The sequence below is a fragment of the Eleutherodactylus coqui genome, chromosome 5 (genome assembly GCF_035609145.1).
Source record: "Eleutherodactylus coqui strain aEleCoq1 chromosome 5, aEleCoq1.hap1, whole genome shotgun sequence".
NCBI classification, from domain to species: domain Eukaryota; kingdom Metazoa; phylum Chordata; class Amphibia; order Anura; family Eleutherodactylidae; genus Eleutherodactylus; species Eleutherodactylus coqui.
This window is the reverse complement of record NC_089841.1, coordinates 87,683,471-87,701,217: the sequence shown is the minus strand read 5'-3', so window position 1 is coordinate 87,701,217 and position 17,747 is coordinate 87,683,471.

Below are 17,747 nucleotides of genomic sequence, written 5' to 3'. Positions count from 1 at the left end.
AGGGTTTGACCTCTGCAAAATGAAAGGGACAAGTGAATGGACAAGCTGTAGTACCGGACACAGCCACCAGGACAAATGAGCTAATGTGTCTCTTCTGAGCAATTAAGGGGATGCAGCGCCAATCATAATACATTAGCTTTATTGTACAGGTTGTACAGGTCAAAAGTATAAGCCATAAATGTCTGATAGGTACAGATTTCACTTCCAGGATTTACACCTACTGGGAGAATGAGGGTCCTTTATTTTCCCCAATCAGTACTCCAGAGAAGAGAAGGTCACGCATACATGTGACTCTCTCCATTGCAGATGATAAGTGTTGCACCCACATTTGATAACTCTTATAAACTACAATGGAAAGAGACACCTGCATAGATAGCCACCCCTAATTTATATGCTGCTCTCTGGGGAGCCAAACAGGGGTCAAGGGACCCTATCCTCTAGATATATGGGGGGCCCACATATGGCTACACAGTGCACCATTAGTGCTTACCTACTTATGAGCTGTGTGTCCCTCTTTCACATGGAAACTTCACACTTGAGCATTTTTTGACCAGCTGGGTGGGGGCCACATTGGATGACATTGCTGCAGATTGCACTATGTGTTTTCTGATCTATTATAACCAATATACTAGTACACTATACTACTAGACACTACAGCAAGTATTAATCTATGAAGATAAAACAAGATCCAGCACAAGTCTTGAAGTATATATAAAATCACTGAGGTTTACCACATTCTTTAAAAATAAGATGCTTAAAACCATGGGAAGTCCTGTGGAAATGTTCTTAAACGCTACGGACACCTTTGGGGCAAATCTCTTTGCACTTTAATGCATCTATTTTGAACAATCATTTTTGCAATACAATTTAACAATTTTGCACCATTTTACTTCTGCAGCTTCTACATATCACTGTACATAGACATTGCAGACTCAAGGCTCTTTTACACGAGCGTATATCGCCCGGCGTTTTCACGGCCGGCCGATATACGCTATCATCTGGGGCGTAGAAGCTCAGCAACGGGCGCACAAACATTGGATTTCACCATGCCATCGCCCCTTTCCACTCCCTCCCCATCTCAGACTCACCTCTGCTCTCCTCCCCGCTCGTTCTTTGCAATGGGAGGGGGCGGGGTGGAGCCAAGTGCCATCCCGCCTCCTCCCATTGATAGCTATGGACAAGGGATGGGAGCTTAGCTCCACCCACATCCAGCCCCTTGTCCACAGCCAGCAATGGGAGGAGGGGGTCTGGGCCGGCGCTTAGCTCTGCCCACATCCCTCCCCCTCCCATTGCGAGCGGGGGGAGAGGAGAGCAGAGGGATGGAGTTTAGCAGCCACGCCCATGCAGCTGCTGACATATTTCGGCCCAAAAGATAGTTCCAGGACTATCTTTTGGGCCCGACGTAAAAACGCCCGGTGCCATATTGGCCTGGCCAGGCGCTTTTATGCCTCAGGAATACGATCATGTGATCTGATGCATTGGAATCCAATGCATCAGATCCCGGTGCATATCGGCTGGCCATGAAAGCGGCAGCTGATATACGCTCTTGTGAAAGAGCCCTCAATAGGAGATCTGGACTGACAGCTAAGTTCCTGTCTGCTGGCTCTTCTTCTAAAGGTCTTGCTTATCAGCTAATGTATGACCACAGCAAAATTTATCTTTGTGGTCACAAATCAGCTGAAATAACAACATTCAGTAGAGAAGAGAGCAGAGGGGAACTTCGTTGCCAGTCCAGCTTCACTACCAGATCTCCTATTGAGACTCAAGGTCCTTTTCGAGTGGCCAAGTTCTTAGCTGATTCTAACAAGCACCGATCTAAACACATGGTAATCAGCAATCATTTAATTTTCCTTCACACAAGCAGAGAATTGATTTAGGGGGATGAACAATGGGGATTGCAATCGTTCATCCATCATAGGCTGGCTGTGCATCTCCCTATTCACACTGGGAGATGTACAGCCAATCAGAAAGTCTTTCTAGGCTCGCTGAAATAGAGCGATCATCGGTCCTTTTACACAGCATGATTATTAGGCAAATGAGCATTTGGAGTAAAGGCCCATTTAAACGGGCAGATAATCGCTCAAAAGACAGTTTGAGCAACAGCTTTGAGCGATTATTTTGCATAAAAAATAATTGGTATTTAGGTAGCTACTCAGCTACTTAAATACCAATTGAGTGTGCAAATCTTCATCATTTTGCATGGTTCTTTGCGTTACCCAGGAAACACCACGTGGAGGTAAGCATGCGACGTTTCCTTTATATAAAATGACATCCGGAAGTGAGAGAATTAGATTACGTTCGTAAATTTTGGACGCTAATTTTTTTTGCGCTTAGAATTGAATAATCGAGTTGGGACCCATTAACTTTTTCTATTTATGACATAATCAATGCCCATGCCAAATTTCAAGTTTCCATGACATCAGGAAGTGAGAGAATTAGTGTCCAAATTTTACGTACAGAATCTAATTATTTTGCGCTAGAATTGAATAATCGAGTTGGGACCCATTAACTTTTCCTATTTATGACATAATCAATGTTCGTGCCAAATTTCATATTTCTAAGTCATCGGGAAGTGAGAGAATTATATTCCATACATAAAACTTGGATGCTAATTCTTTTGCGCTTAGAATTGAATAATCGAGTTCAGACCCATTAACTTTTCCTATTTATGACATAATCAATGCTCGTGCCAACTTTCTATGACACCGGGAAGTGAGAGAATTACATTCCGTACATAAAATTTGGATGCTTATTCTTTTGCACTTAGAATTGAATAATCGAGTTGGGACCCATTAGCTTTTCTTATTCATGACATAATCAATGCCCATGCCAAATTTCAAGTTTCTATGACATCGGGAAGCGAGAGAATTAGATTACGTACGTGAAATTTGGATGCTAATTCTTTTGCGCTAGAATTGAATAATCGAGTTGGGACCCATTAGCTTTTCCTATTTATGACATAATCAATGCTCGTGCCAAATTTCATGTTTCTACAACATCGGGAAGTTGGAGAATTAGTGGCGAGTCAGTCAGTGAGGACTTTCGTCTTTATATATATAGATTTACATAGGTTAATACTTAATGACATTGGATGCTCTCCATGACATCATTTTACAAATGTGCAAGGAGAATAATCATTAGACAGTTGCGCAATAGAAGAATAGTCTGTGGAGGGACAAATCACATTACTGCATATTCACATCAAATGGGTGTACCTGGGTGTGGAGAGGCCTGGGGAATGCCCTTTGCTTGAGTGTGCTGTGCCAACAATTAAGTACAGCGGAGGTCCGTTTATGGTCTGGGGATGTTTTACGTGGCATGGTCTCAGTTCAAGAACCCTTAACATGGAGTTGTATCCTGACATTCTAGACAATAATGTCCTGCCAACGATGTGTCAATACTCTGGGAATGGTCAGTATGAGGGCTTATTCAGACGACCGTATATCGGCCGCGTATTCACGCTGGCCGATATACAGCGTCCCTCTCTGCAGGGGGAGGAGGATGGAAGAGCCGGGAGCAGTGCACTGAGCTCCCCCCCTCTCCGCCTCCTCACCACGCCTCTGCACTATTTGCAATGAGGGGAGGCGGATAGGGAGCAGAGCTAATGCCGGAACTTAGCCCCACCCCCGTTCCACCTCCTCTCATTGCAAATAGTGCAGAGGGGCAGAAAGGGGGTGGAGAGGAGGCAGAGAGGGGGCGGGAGCTCAGTGCACTGCTCCCGATTCTTCCAGCCTCCTCCTCCTGCAGAGAGAGACACCGTATATCGGCCGGCGCGAATACCCGGCTGATATACAGTCGTCTGAATAAGCCTTTACTTCCAGCAATACGATGTGCCTTGTCACAAATCCAACATTGCGGTATGATGGTTTGAGGATATGGATGTTTCACAATTGGACTGGCTGCACTGTTGGATATCTTTAGAACAAACTGCAATTTCAAGTTAGGAAATATGAACAGCATCCATTTTCTTTGCGAGAACTTGCAAAACGTTTGCAGGATGAATGGAGGGAAATACCAGCTGATGTATCGGACAAGAGTAGAAAGTATGCCGCGAAGAGTAACTGATGGGAATAGGGACAAGGGAGGCTCCACTAAGTATTAGCATATGTAAATAATTACTACTTTTGATTCTTGTTCAGGTGTCCAATAATTACTTTAGGTAGGATACTGCATTTAAGTGGGAAAATTGTGTTCAAAAGGTATCTATAGCTTTTAAACATATCATAGGTTTCTTCAAAGAACTTCCAGTTTAAGGCCTCATTTACACGAGAATATGAATATTTGCAAATGCATGAACGTAGCCTTTTTGTGGAACAAACGACGTCTAATTGCATGCGCATTGGCAGATTTTACTGTCACTTTTGCATCCTCAAGACATATTCATTTGCGCACAGCAAACAGAGACGTACCGATTGAAATGGCTAATTGAGTGTCTAATGAAATGTCTAATGAGTTCCAGATGTCTTCTTTCCAGCATGATTTTGCAATGTTTCATGCATCTCCTTGTGTATTGTGCATGAATTAGTGCATTCCCCATTGACTTCTATGGGGACCTTTGGTGAAAAATAGGAAAATAAAGCATGCAGTGTTTTTTTTCCTGTGCGATCGAAATGAAGAGAAAAAATACATAAATGTGAAGGAACCTATTCAAATCAATGGGTTCTATTGTCTGTGTATTGCTTGCGTAAATTTTGCACGTGCAAAGACGTCCATGTGAATCTAGCTTAAGGGCTCAGTCAGACGACCGTTTTTTTTTTTTTTGCGCATCTATGTGATCAAAAAAAAAATGCCCGCCTCCTGAAAGTGCTGGGTCTGATTGGCTGAGCACTCAGCCAATCAAAGGCAGCACTCAGCCATTAATTGAATTCATTCCCCGGCCAGGAGAAAGTGCTTCAGAACATCGCTGGGGAGCCAGCAAGAATACGCGGCCAATGATGCCATTCATTGAATGACGGCTGAACGCTGTCTGTGATTGGTCACAGCGCTCAGCCAATCAGAGGCAACGCTCAGCCATTCATTCAATTCATTCCCCGGCCAGGAGAAGGTGCTTTATAACAGTGCCGAGGAGCCAGCGAGAAGACGTGCCGGAGCCCCGACAGCGGCGGAGAGGTGATATATATATTTATTTTTTACAGTAGCTAGGGATGATTTTCAGGGAAGGGCTTATAGTTCAAGCCCTTCTCCGAAAATCACTGCGGGGGTTGCCTGCATCCCTTTGCTTTCAATGGGGCCGCTGTAGCATGGGCTCCATTGAAACCATTGGGAGAACATTGTGATCCTCTGTCACAGCTGTGGCAGGGGATTCTTTCACCCCCGCGGGGAGTCCCATCATCACTGAACACTGTGATACTGCTATCACAGTGCTCAGTGATGAGGGGACTCCCCGTGGGGAATCTTTACGCACAGCATGGACTTTGCCGATGCACGCATGTCCTATCTTTTGCAGATAGGACACATCATAGGAAACCAATGGTTCTATTAGACGCACTTTTTGTGCACATAGGCGCTCGTCTGACCTTGCCGTAAATCAGTATTCTCAAACATTAGTGCATTGTGTTAAAGTAATATGAATCCCTGCCATATGGAGCTCGATATTTATATAATGCTACGAACACTTTACTGAAAACCTGTCTGACCCAATAAAGCAACACAGAACGATTTAATACATTTACAGTATAGCAAATCACATTAGAAGTTTAAACCCCTAAGACGTTCTTTGAAGAAATCTATGCTACTGTATGACTAAAGAATCCGCTCGCAGAGTTCAAAGCACATAAGCGGTTTTCCATGAATGTTTTACATGTCTCATTTTGAAGATGCAATAAACTTCAGTGATTTTATACAAACTTTCAAGATAGCTGTTGGATATTGTTTCATCTTCATAGATTGGCTGCTTATCTGCTTCCAGCGAGGAGCTTTTATCCTGCACTTCAGGATACACAGTGAAATGAAATCATGTTTTGATACAAATAGGTATCACTGGGGGCCTTTGTTAGGCTCATGGCTATCATCCTTAGCAATCAAAAGCCCAGACTAATGGAGAGAAATAACAAGGGAGCCCCCAGTATCGATCGCATCACATCATCTAGGCGCTTCAATAGCCACGATCTGTTGTCTTATCACCTGGGTCTTTCTGGCTGGGGTGCAGCTAACATTCACAAGAGCATCTGTGTCTGCAAGTACAATTATTTCATCGTAGACCAAGGAATTAAAAAAATAACTAAATGAAGATTCATGCTGTCAGTATGAACACCACTTGTAAATTTACACTCTTAGCTTAATGACCAACTAATTTTTTTTAGTTTTTTTCATCGTCACAATCCTAGAGCCATAACGTTTTAATTTTTCCCTCAACCTAACTATATGACAGCTTATTTCCGAGACAAGTTGTATTTTTTACTGGCATCATTTTTGGTTCATTTAATGTATTGTATCAATTTTATAAATTGTTTTTAGAGGGATTGAGGGGAAAAAATTAATTCTGCTATTTGTTTTTTTGGATTTCATTTTTACGATATTCAGTCTGCAAAGTAAACAATGTGATTATTTTCAGGGTCAGCACAATTCCGGCGATAAGTTTATATACTTATTTTATGTTTTGCTATTTTAGTACACAAACAACACTTATTTTTTATTTTTTTTTTAAGATTTCGGTTTGTGTCGCCGCATTCCAAGAACCATAGCAATTTTATTTTTCCATCAACGGAGCTCTATGAGGGCTTGATTTTTGCAAGATGAACTCTAGTCTTCATTTATCCAATTTCTGGGAACATCTAAAATTTTGATTGCTTTTTATTCCTTTTTTTCTAGAGGTAAGATTAACAAAATCTACAATTCTGGCATGCTTTATTTTTAACAGCGATCACCGGGCAGTAAAAATTAATTCTGCAGGCGAGTACGATATCAAGACCAAATTTAGGCTGGATTCACACAGGCGTCGGCGTTTTTACGTTCGCCCGATGGCGATGTAAAAATGCATGAACGGGCATACAAATGTAACGTTTGTGCACCTGTTCAGATGGCCCTGGCCTGGGGCATATACGCTGAGGCCGTAATGGCGTTGGGCATGGGGAGACAGTTTAGCTCTGCAAAACTGTGGCCCCAATCCCCCCCCCCCCCCCCCACTTGCCGTCTCTCAGCAAGGGGAGGACGCTGGATGGGGCGGAAGCTAGTGTGCTAAGCTCCCTCCCCCTCTCCGCCCCTTGTCATTGGCCAACAATGGGAGGGGTAGGGGCGGAACTTCGTTCTGCCCCGCCCTCCGTTCCCTCATATTGCAAACATCCGGCAAGGGGCGGAGAGGAGCAGGAAAGGGAGTGGGAGTTTAGCAGTCGCGCTGCTAAACTCCCTTCCACCTCCCTTCTCAGGCAGCTGTCATAGGCTCCTATGGGAGTCTATGCAGCCGCTGCCAGTGTAAAACCGCCCAGCCGAAATGCGCTATCTTGGCCAACTGGGCGCTTTTACGCTGCGAAAATATGCGTGAAAACCCAGCCGATATACGCCTGTGTGAATACAGCCTTATCTATATAGGTTTTATTTTTTTGTTTTGAAACCTCTTTACATTTTTTTATAAAAATGTATTTGTTGTTTAGCGCTGCATTCAAAGGTCCCTTGCATTTTTCTTTTTATGTCGACAGTGCTGTGAAAGGGATTTATTTGCAGGATACGTTGTACTTTTTAGTAGTACTATTTTTTTGATCCATGCAACATTTTGATCACATTCTAATCTGTTTTTTGTAAGGCAGGATAGGCGATTACACTTCAGTGACTCGTGTTCAGACAAGAGCAGGTGGTAAAATTCAGGAAGTCCATTTTATTTTGGCAGAAAATAATAGATACAAAGGTAACAACTCTTTGCACTGTTGTATAGTCACAGTGTACACATGCATTAACAACCGAAGTCCTAGCTATCTGGCTACTAACTCACATAGAATGCTCCCCTATCTAACACAGTGGCCTAGTACCACTACATATCACAGTAATGTCCAACAGTATACCCAACTAGGGCGTCCGTCTAGGGGCGTCCTTCCCTGTCAGACTCGTGGATATACCGCAGCCTGGTCTACCACAGACCTTAGGCTTTCAGCCTCCTTCCACCTTCTACCAGGGAGTAGCTTCAGCAGCAGCCTTGTGGCTCAGTGTGTCTAGAGGTTTTATTTTTGCAAACACACCCATACAGCTATTCCTGCTTATTAGCATAAAGAATGCCTGTTTTACAGCCCTATGCAGGCCATTCTGTGTATTGCTTTTCCACATAGTGTATTAGAAAGCCTATGAAGATCAGCCAGAGGCCATATTCAAGCCTCTGAGTGCCATAGAACCCATTGAGACCCGCGATCACATCACAGAGGTCTGATGGGTAAGAGAGGAAGCCCCCTCCCTCTGTCAGCATTTGAAATGCTGTGGTCGCATTGAGTGGGGCATGTAAAAGGTTAAACATTGGGGATCAGAGGTTTCTCTTGTCCCTGCTGTTTGAGTAATTGCCAGGCTGTCATCCGAAAGCTAAGCACTGGCTTTCCCTGCCACGGGAGACCCATGCAGGCTTCTGATGCAGAATAAAGCCCATTAACAGCCGACGTCAAAAGAAATATGGGAGTTCGTTAAGGAAATAATCACCAATATAACACAAGACACAATCAAATCTCCATGGGTTTTCTGTAATTATTGTTGTAATTTTTAATATTGCTATATTATTTATAATGGGAAATGCAGATTTTTGCAATCGTTTCCTTTAACTTCATCTTGAAGGTAGCTTATAGGTCTTCGGTTGTGTTTCAGATTTTTTTTTTATTTGACCATACAAATAAAATAGTATTTAGCATGGTCACAAATTACCCTATAATTATGACCACAGTCACAAAATGTTCCACTTCCATCTCCGCATACACGCTCAATGACAAGAGAATGGAAAGCTTCACTTGCCAAAGTCATACTCCTCATATATATTTAGTCTACCACAATGTTTTTGTTTTCTTGGCAACATTACTGCACTGAAGTTACAAGTATACTAGAACAGATTTCATAACTATGAAATATCCAAATAATTTGCAGTGTTGATTTTTCAGACAATGGGGTTACATGGATCAATGAAGCCCCGCAACTCCTGCAATATTTGACCAGGCACATCAACCTCCAGATGAGTGTAGATGTGTCACATACTGCAGCTAAGCCCACTCAAGAGAACGGACATTTTCAATTGTGCCTAGGTACAATTAAAGGGAACCTGTTACATCCCCGCAGCACCATAGACTAATTATGGTGCTGTTAGAGGACGTGCTGTAGTTTTTGTACTCTCATGCTTCTAAGATCCAGGACTGACACCTGATGAAGTCCATGCGGCGCACAAAAATCTTACCCTTTTCAGAGTCCTGTGAGCTTGCACTTCCATAGACTTGTATGAGAAAAAGGTTGTATTGAAAACTGCTCAGTATGGTATAAAAATATAAAAAAGGCATACTCACCTCATCCAATCCCATTCTCATGGTGCTGATCCCCATAACTCTTAACTCCGTGGGATGAATTTGCTGAGATGTCCAGAACTTTCTTGAGTGTTTTCCACTTGTGAATGATCTTTCTCACTGTAGAAGGATGGGAATGGCTTTATAACACTTCCCAGATTGATGAGCAGCAACAATTGCTACTGTAAGGTCATTGCTAATGTCTTTCCTCCTTGGCATTACATTAAAGGGGTCTGAGCACTGGGACCCCACCATTGCCGAGAATGAGAGTCTGATTGGTTCCTAAGTCAGTTGGAGTGAAAGTCACGCAGGAACACCACTGCTACATTCACTTCACTGACAGCACCAGCGATTGCCAAAGCACTTGAACTCAGTCATGTCTGGTGCTGTCACTGAAATGAATGGAACAGGGACCAACCAAATCTCTGTTCTGAGGATCAGTGCGGCCCCAATGGTTGGACCCTAACTGATCCTACATTTACCCCCTATCCTGTGTATAGGGTATAACTTTATAACTTGGCACAACCCCTTTAATATACATCTGAATGCTCCATATCAGCAAACTGCCAAAATGTCTGCTTTTATAGAGGTGGTCCCAAACTTCTGATGAACAATTAAACTAAGGCCATTTGATTAGAAGCACTTTCTGCTACTTTCCCTCTTAATTCTTATGGAAGCAGTAAGGCTAGTTTCACATGGGTAAGGATGATATTTGTCTAGGATTCACAGCCCGATATAGCACTTTCCACCATGTGAAAGCCCCATGGATGTGAGGTATTTTCACGTGAAAACAGCCTCGCATCACTGTGGGGAATCCCTTCATCCCATTGTTTTCAATGGGGCCAAAAGCAGCAGCCCTGGCCCCATTGAAAGCAATAGGTGAACTCCGCAATCCTCTGTGACAGCAGTGGCAGGCGATTCCCTTATCCTTGCAGGGAATCCCTTCACCCTCGCCACATCTGAAGGGATTTCCCCACTGTGTCTGCAAGGATTCCTCGTGGGGATGAAAGAACCCCCTGACGCTGTAGTCACAGAGGATCCAGAGTTCTCCCATTGCTTTCAATGGGGCCGACACTGCAGGAAGATAGAACATGCTGCAATGTGTTTCTCGAAGAGCATCACATTGTGGTGCCATGTGGGAAAACATTGTTCATGTGTATGAACCCATTCAAATAAATGGGGTTAATATTTGTGCAAGATTTGTGCGTAAGGCTGGATTTACACAGGCGTATATCGGTCAGGTTTTCACACCCCTCTGATGCATTGGTTTACAATGCATCAGTGCACATGGGCATATTTTCATGGCATAAAAGCACCAAACTGGCCAAGATAGTGCATTTCGGCAGGGCGCTGTTACACCGTCGGCTGCTGCATAGACTCCTATGGGAGCCTATGACAGCTGCCGGAGAAGGGAGGTGGTAGGGAGTTTAGCATCATGACTGCTAAACTCCAACCCTTTTCCCTGCTCCTCTCCGCTCCTTGCCGGCTGTTTGCAATGGGAGGCAAGGGGGGCTAAGCTACGCCCCCCATCCCGCACCCTCCCATTCTTGGCTGTGGGAAGGGCGGAGAGTGGGTAGGAGCTTAGCCTACTAGCTCCCTCCCCATCCCTTGCAGAGACACAGCGAGCGGGAGGGAAGGGGGAGAACAATTTAGCAAAGCTAAACTGTCTCTCCCCGCCCAATGGCATTGTGAGCTCGGCATATATGTGCTAACAAACGTTAGCTTTGTGCGCCCATACATGCGTTTGTACGGTTCCGGTAGGCGCATGTAAAAACGCCAATGGCCGTGTGAATAAGTCCTTAGGGTGTATTTAATTTTTTCACACACTGCTTCTGGATTTTTGCCTTGTTTTGTTAAATCAACAATGACAATTTTTCATGTGTTGATGTCATCTGAGCATATATTTACTTAATTTTAAGACCTTCTAAGTACCAGATATTTTTTATTATGTCCTGATACGTAAAACCATATGTCAAAGATGGTGTACTTTGTTTTTTTTTCATGACTGTATTGTAAAGGCCAACTGGTGCAGACGAAAAAATGCTTTACTGGCTACGATAAAAGAAATAAAATGAAAGCTGTAATCTAACAAATTGCTACGGGCAGCACTTGCACTTTTTGCCTACACTAGTTTCTATATAAGATGCTTACAGTGTTCTATAATATTACGTCCCTGAATAGTCAGTCAGACTTTCTATAAATGCAGCACATTTCACAGTTTTTAAGTTAGGGCTTCAGCGATTGCACGGTCAGGATTTTAGGAAGTTTCAAATTAAAACAGGAGAGAACTGAGTTGGGAACTAAACATTCACGTCACGTTTTATTGCTTTGACACATGAAATCAGCATTTGATTCAGCTAAAGTATATACACCCAATTTTCACCCACTTCTTCTGCTGTCTTTTAAAGAACATACTGGAAGGCGTTAGAATATAGAAAATTGCACCATTATTGCACAGCACAAATTCTATTTACATGTGGTTCTCAGAATATTTTGCCGGAATTATGGGTGAGCTTTAAATGGAAACAGTTCTAGGAACACAAAAGCAGCATCAGCTTGTTAATACATATGGTCTTTGCTGTGTAACAATGATGCAGCTTTGCGCCACACCATAAGGCCTTAGTCAGACGGGCGTTTTTTCGCGCGATTTGCGGATCGCATGACGGATGCGCATCCGCAAATCGCGTGACCGGTGCGCGCAAGTCGCCCGCAAATCGCCCGAAAATCTGCTCCTAGCCGCGTTTCAGCTGTGGCAGAGAAGAATGATTTGTCTTCTATATGTTCTCAATGGGGTCGGCGCTGCTGCCGCCGGCCCCATTGAGCGCATATACAGAAGAGAACAGGAATCGCAGATCGCAGATAGGTGCGATCTGCGATTTTTTGTTCTATAATTTATCGGACGAGTGCATAAAAAGTGCTCATGTGTCCGATACCATTGCAAAGCAATGGTTTTATAAAATCGCCGGACGCATGCGCATGCGCAAATCGCGGCTAAAAACGCCCATCTGACTAAGGCCTTAGCACAGCATCTGAATGGACCTTTAAAGGGATTCTGTCACCAGGTCCCCTTTGTGTATAGGGAGAGCACTGTCATTCTGCATGCTGCAGGTGGGGAGAAACAGCTGACAACAGCTCAGCTCAGAGTCAAACTTCATGAACCCTTAAAGACCAAGCACTGTAAATTTACGCTGCTTCGTCCTGGGCTTTATTCACTGCTGATAGCAAAAATACAGCAAAGGATTAAAGCCTCTGTTCTTGCAATCAATCAGGAGCAGGTCAGGGTCTCAGCTGTTAGTAACAGTTGAGAACCCGGAGGTGAAGGGAGAAGTGTTTTTTAACGGCTTCTGCCTTCTTGTTTCCCGGGTACATAGCACTAGAAGTGGAAGTGGTTCTTCCACTATGCTACCCGGCGATCACGTGACCGCCGGGTCCCCCTGTTACAGCAGAGCTGCAGGGTCCTAGCAGACCCTGATCAGCTCTGCCAGTGACAATTGTCATACAGGGGGATATTTTTCCCTGTAAATGGGGCTCTGGTGGATGCCCCAGCTGCAGTGGAAAAGTGTGTAAACAAAAAAAAAAAAAGACCATGTGAATGACTCCCAGAGGTCTTATATGATATCATGGGGTCATAGATGGTAAAAAAAAATTGTTACATATATAAGTTAAAAAAAACTTACAAAATGAAAAAAATATATATGCATTAAAAAAAAATGACCCAAACCGATGGCAACCAAAATTGTAGCCGTAAGCGCCCTTTAACCCCAAGCCATACATATCATATATCAAAGTGTCCAAAACAAAATGAGGAACTCATTACCATACTTTATTTTTGCGGAAATTTGCTAATTTTAAAAAAAGCTTCAAATGTTTAAAAAAATCATTTTTTTTAGCAATTTACCCCCAATAAAACTAAAAAACTGGGGGAAAATGTAATTGAAAAAGATTTTTTAAATCGCCCTATATGTCACGGAAAAAAAACCACAGCAAAAATTATTCTGGTAGCTGAAGTAAAAAAAACAGGGCAGTAAAACCACCACATGGGTAAAATCACTAAAAAGTGTCTGGTCCTTTAGGTACAAAACAGCCTGGACATTAAGGTGTTAAAGGGATAGTCCCATCTATTAGGGTATATGGGCATTAAAGCCAGAGCAGAGCATTGCTGACAATCATAAGCTCTTGCTCTGGTCTCCATACATTTCAGGTTTCACAAGGCTAATTCAGATGTCAGCTTCTATATAAAGGGGTTGTCTGTTGTAAAATAATTCATTTAACCCCTTCCTGCACTTTGAAGCAACTGTGTATTTAGGTTTTGACTAACTTTGTGCACTACAATGTTCAGTTATCGCATGGCTTCCAAAACTTGTCACAATGGACAGTGCTTACAGGAACTCGAGAACTATGGCTCCATAGCACCCTGTGGGGGAACAATGACAGTGATATCACTTCAGTGATTACTGTGATTGAGGAGTCTATGTAATTTATTTTTCTTACTCCGATTGCTGAAAAAATGATACTAAAAATAGTGTTAGCTTTAGGCCTGCTGCTGTTGGTGTTTGCCTCTGGCCCAAATTGCTACAAGCAAATTCTCTGCATCTGGCCTCCCAGTAGAATACAGGCACCATTAGCACTTTTATGTTCACAGACAGTATATTGCACATGTTGTCCTAAAGATCCGTGTGCTCGGAGACATGACTCTTAGAACTAGTGCCGGCCTATCCTCACAACATACTGCACTCGGGAATTCCAGGTAAGCAGCAGATGGACAGCAGGAGATATCAGTATAAGATAAGGCTTCTAGGAATGAATTGTTTCGATACTCAGAACTTCGTTAATATTTGACATTCACAGAAAGTACAAACCACATACAGTGAAGTGATATGATCCAGCAAAATATGTACAGAACAACCTAGTTAATGGTGTCTAGTAATGGTCAGAACAATCCCTCGTATGAGAGTGGAAGAAAGACTATCTTCATATGTTTCCACAGAAAACTAAGGCTAAATAAACAAAAATTAATAGGACTGCAAATATGGACTAGACCAATAGTAACCAATAGTAATAGTAAATAGTAACCAATAGTTCCCACAATCCAGCGAGAATCTAAACAATTATCGCTCAGTGTAAATGTATGCACCGACTGAATGGCGAATGAGAAATCGTTCACTTCTCATTCTTCATTCAGTTTCTGCATGCAGAAAACTGAACAATGTATCATTCCGTGTAAACTGCTTACTCTGAATAGAAGCAGGCGGGTTGGAACAAACGGCATTAGAGTATCTTGACGCCACCGTAAGCTAGGGGTTTGACGGGAGTAACGCCCCTCTCACACCCCCAGCTCCCGATTGGCTCGTCTGAAAGGTCCTAGCAGCACAGTGGAATAGATTGTCCCAGTGCTGCAGCCTTCGCCTGAGGGTTACTATAGTTCTTAGGCTTACATTACCTGTAAATGCTGCCATGTTACATGTGTAAGATGGAATCATTTTCATCTCATAATGTAAAGCTAAGAAGTATATTAACACTGAGACTCAGGCTGCAGCACTGGGACAATACATGCAGGTGTTGCAGCCTCTTTCCTCCGTTCTGGCCACCATTTGTCCCATGCGGGCTAGGTGCATGGCGGCTCACCTCCCCGCTTTGACAGTCGCCTTTGACGCACCCGGCGTCATTGATCTGCATTCTGGCAGGCCGTGTTACAGCTCTGTGATGCTGGCCGCTGGCCGCTGATCTCTGACTTTTCTGGTGTTCCATCCGTCGCGGCCACCGACAGTGATCTGAGTTCCGGCGACCGTGTTACAGGTGTGTCAGGGTGCCCGCTCAGCCCTGCTTTTTCTCCTGAGCCACCCTCGCGGCCGGCGGCACTGATCTCCATCCCGACGGCTGATAAATTTGCCGACTGGGCCCAGCTTTTCTGCACTCATGGGGGTGTTCGGTACGTGACTTGCTCCGGGAGGGGGGGGGGGTTCTGGCTGCAGCGCTGGCGGTGGCTGCATTTTGCTTCTTCCCTTCTTAACTGAGCTAGCAGGACCTGCCAGCCAAAAGTCCCTCCAGCCAATCATGCACAGGAATACCTTGTGGCGCCGAGATGCACTAACACCGGAAGAAACCCTGACCCGCTCTGCCTCCATTCAGTCAGCAATGCTTGTTCCTGTGTAAAAGCACAGAAATGATAATTGCTGGGATGACCTGTTGGGTATCTATTGCCCTACAGATCGCCCTGTGTAAAAGCACCATAAGTGTGCTGTCTTCTAAAGTGTGCTGTTTTTTTAAGTGTGTGACAGGCGATTAGTGGAATTGCTATAGGTATCTTTCCCTATTTTATTTGTGTTTTCTAATAATCCTTTAGCTAATGGGTCACCATTACTAGTGGGGTACCACAGGGGGCAGTATTGCGCACTATTCTTTTTCATATATTTATTAATGACCTGGTAAAAGGATTCTGCAGTAAAATATCAATATTTGCAGATGACACAAAACTATGAAAAGCAATTAACACAAGAGATGACAGAATGTGGTTACAAATGGATCTGAATAAGTTGGGGGCTTGGGCAGAAAAATGACAAATGAGGTTTAACACTGATACATGTAACTTTATGCACATGGGCAGGGAAATACATGTCACCATTACACACTAAATGGAAACCACTGGGAAACACTGACATGGAAAAGAACTTGGGGGTTTTAGCTAACTGTAAACTTAACTTGAGCAACCAGTATCAGGCAGCTGCTGCCAAGGCAAATAGGATCATGGGGTGCATCAAAGGAGGTCCAGAGGCACATGATGAGAACATTGTTCCTCCCTTTACAAGTCAATGCTTACACCACACATGGAATATTATGGACAGTTTTGCTGATCGGTACTCAAGGAGGACATATCAGAGCTTGAGTGGGTTCAAAGGTGGGCATTTAAAGTCATAAATGGAATGTGTGGACTACAATACCCAGAGAGGTTATAAAAAATATATACGGACCCCATTTATCAGCTTCCAGGACCCCTATGAACGTGACATAATGTGGTAAAGTTTTGAGTGGGTTAGCTTGGCAGATAGGGATGTTACTTTGCTTATGTCCTGTGGACTCTCTGCAGTCTGAAAGTATTTTTATTATATTTTCTATGTCTTTAGGACCCACGTCTGGCTTTGATTAAAAAGAAGCAAAAAGTGCATGCAGCACTTTGTCGTCCAGTAAACTGCCGGGCAGCTAAACGGAAACTGAACGGACCCCACCATAAGTCAATGGGGTGCTTACGGTGCAGTTTGGTTCCTTCATAAGACAGGTGCGTTCAGCCAGGGTTTTCCCTTTCCTGCTCCCCAAACAGAGCAGGAAATTTAACCCCCGCCATAGATGTGAAAGCACTTAAATTTAACGAAACTGTGTTGTGTATCCCTTGCCACGCTATTACCTAATATACTTTTTAAAATCACAGTATGGACAAAAGGGAGCGTCAAAATAACAAGACTAAATAACTGGGAACACCCCCTAAAACATAACTTTTATGAAATAATACATACCAAATGTGCTGGAAAGACATAAATAACGAACAAAGATGCACAAAACACAGAACTGACCTAGTCTACTAATTGAAGCAATACCAGATCATCTGTCATTAGCTCATATGACCCAAGGGAGACCGCACTGATCAGAGGCAACCGAGGAAACCCACAATAGATAAAGATTAATAACTATTATCAGGTTCTGTGTTTTCGCAAAGTTCCTACAATAGAGAATAAAGTTGTCCATAGCTATCAGCAATAGATGACATCACTACTGATGCTGAGTGACCATCTAAAAAATATTTACTCTTGTCTAAGTGAATCCTAAAATGGAAAATAATAGCATCAATAGCTGAAGTCACTACTGAAGCTGAGTGACCACCCAAAACATATACTTTGTCTAGATGGATCCTATTGTCATTACTAGAAAGATATATTTATAATCAGGGATATTCTATCTCTGAGCTCAAGCTCTAAATATGCACCACTGTTATCATTAAGATGATGTACTAATGCCAATGATCAGTGTCAGATTGAGCTTAAACTGACTAGCAATAAGTGTCTAAAGAAGGTCAACGGAACACCAACATTACTATAGAGTTGCAAGAAAAAGTAAGTGAACCTTTTGCAATTACCTGCATTTCAGCATTGCTTACCAATCTGATTTTCACCTAAGTCACAATTGTTGACAAACAAATTCTAACTAAACTAATAGCACGCAGTTGTATATTTCATATCTTTTATTGAGCACAGTAGAAGAAAAAAAGTAAGTGAAAATCTGTGTTAATAACTTCTCCAAGAG